The sequence below is a fragment of the Etheostoma cragini genome, chromosome 1 (genome assembly GCF_013103735.1).
Source record: "Etheostoma cragini isolate CJK2018 chromosome 1, CSU_Ecrag_1.0, whole genome shotgun sequence".
Classification (NCBI taxonomy): Eukaryota; Metazoa; Chordata; class Actinopteri; order Perciformes; family Percidae; genus Etheostoma; species Etheostoma cragini.
In genome coordinates this window covers 20,308,378-20,310,877 of record NC_048407.1, presented here as the reverse complement: position 1 = coordinate 20,310,877, position 2,500 = coordinate 20,308,378, and the positions used below count along the sequence as shown (strand labels likewise).

The window sequence follows — 2,500 nt, the reverse complement described above, 5'->3', positions numbered from 1 at the left end:
ACCATGCTTTGTAGGGGTTAGCTAATCAGAAGCTAATCCTTAAATGTGTTGCACATGCACTGAAACATCCATATGAGTATGCAACAGAATGTCAGAGTAGGGGTAGAGTGGTGGTGGTCATGGTGGTGCTGTGTGTGTGTGCGTGTGTGTTGGTCTAGTATATACTCTATACAGTATGTACACATCAGTCACACATACTGGTATTAACGACTGGAAGGTGTTATTCTGCAGTGTGGTTGCTCTCTTTTTAGAGAATCTGACTTCCAGCAGGCTGCTCTGCTGTCAAAGCAGCTTCTGTTTCTATAATATGACTACTAAAGTATTCACATGCAGATTTATGTGATGTGACTTTAGTTAAAAAGATATATTTGATATTTTTAAATTTGTAATATAATCTACTATTTTATTCTAATCTGTATATATATTTGTGAACTGTTTAAATTAAAATTGTTCTAGTTCCATGAAAGTAAACTAAACAGGTTTTTGAAATTCTGAATAATTGTAATTTTAAAAGCTCTATATGTTTATGTGACATATTGCCTTTCATTACTAATATCCTTTTAGGACAACAAGATTTTTATGAGGGGACGTTTTTTCAAACTCAACTAACTAAGTGTGAAATGTTCCTGTCGAGCTCATAGGGTTGATAACAACTGCATCTTGCTTAACACATTCGAATACCAAACTAACTTAACTAACTTCATCGATCAACAACGTCTCATCAGTGAATGTTGGTCTTTTCTCCCTGAGACCTTTGTTTAAATGACACAGTTTAATGCATGCATAAAGCATTGGCAAGTATCACACACAAATGTTGAACAACGCCCCTCCCAACAGGCTGAGCGGAGCAGTTGTTTGAAAAGGCATTGTGTCTGTTGTGCATAGTAAGCCTTGTAAGTGTATTAGATTTGGACTTGAAACATAAATGCCCCAGAGATATGGTTTGATTTCAAATAATGACATACAGCACAAAAACAGGACACACCATTAAAAGTGCCTTTGAACTCTTCTCTTGGAGCTTCTTGGCCATTAGCCAGATTTTTCCTCAGTTTTCATTTAGTTTAAATTTCCCCTCCTTTCCTGTTATTAAGTTACATCCCCATTGTAAGTTTACTGCTTGTGTTTTAACACATGAACTTCAAAGAGATTCACTGAGACATTAAGAATAGTCTCAATTATTGTCATTAATTTTTCTGCAATACCTTCCCCTAATGTGAACGACTGTTGATGCATAAATAGCAGATAACCTTTTTTAAGCCATTTTTTAGGCCTTTATTTGACAGGAAAACTGAAGACATGAAAGGGAAGAGAGAGGAGGAATGACATGCAGCAAAGCGCTGCAGGTTGAAGTCGAACCCGGGCCTGCAATAGCAGCTAACCTAATGCAACTTTGGTGTTGACTGATTTTATTGCTGTACACTTGTAATACAAAGAAACATGTTATGCTAGGGAGCCTCAGTTTAGAATATGTGAACACTGGTGAGAGAAAGTTTAAAGAGAATTCATTTTTATTTTTTTATTAAAAATCTGCTGATGCTCAAACAACTGGTGTAGGTCTGTGTTGGTGTGCTGATCCGTGTGAGTGACGGCTTTTAATTAATGGCCTTGTAAAAGGAAACCCAGGTGGGCCCTCTCTTCCATAGGCTGGCGGAATGAGGCACCCAGTGTTTGGTATGGTTTATTAATGCTTTGACTGGTTATCCCAGGGTAAAAAGAACAATTAGCATTATCCACTGCCATATGCTGCCCATTGAGTGTCTGACAGAGGCAAAAGACAAAAGCCCAGCCTCCTCTGCGGGGCTAACTTGAGATCTCCATGGAACTACTATCAACCCTGGGCACATGTGTAATCCAGAAGACCCTTGAGAGCTCCACCCCTCCCAAAGCACTTTAATTACATACCCAGAGAACAACATGCTGGAGTCCAGCTCTCTCAGCAAAGCCCAACAGCACTGAATCTCATTTCAGCTACACTTTATTAATATTATGTTCACATGTGTGCTGTGTGTGCGAGCGAGGCGTTGAATTTATACTGTATATATTGCTTGTGTGGCATATATTCCATTAGCACTGTGTCATAAAAACAACTTAAGCGAGTAAACAACCTTTGTGACCGTCATCACATTTGCAACCAACCTTTGAGTGCTGAGCTGTAATGATGCCAACATCTGAGTGCGATATGAGGACATTAAAAGAGGGATTCATCTTTCTCGGTTTGAGACACAGGCTGGAAATGTGCAGGTGTAATCGAGCTGGCAGGTCTGGCTCTGATTAGTGTTACACCATGGTGGGGTCATCATCATCCAGTCCTGTCTTGCAGTAGGGAGAATTTGTTCAAACCGTCTCTCTCTAGTGCTCTGTCAATCTCCCTTAACCTCACCTCTCTCTCTCCATCTGGAGTGGATGAAGTCAGGGACCACATCACTGGTGTTCAGTCTTCCAGTCTCTTTGATCGTCCTGCCTGCATGGCGCGCACACACACACACACACAAACACACAC

The 2,500-nt window shown here is 40.2% G+C and overlaps 1 protein-coding gene across 6 annotated transcripts in view; it reads left to right on the top strand.

Moving 5' to 3' along the window:
* tcf12 (transcription factor 12) overlaps positions 1-2,500 on the top strand; it is a 68,457-nt gene that overhangs the window by 46,061 nt on the left and 19,896 nt on the right. The window lies entirely within an intron of this gene.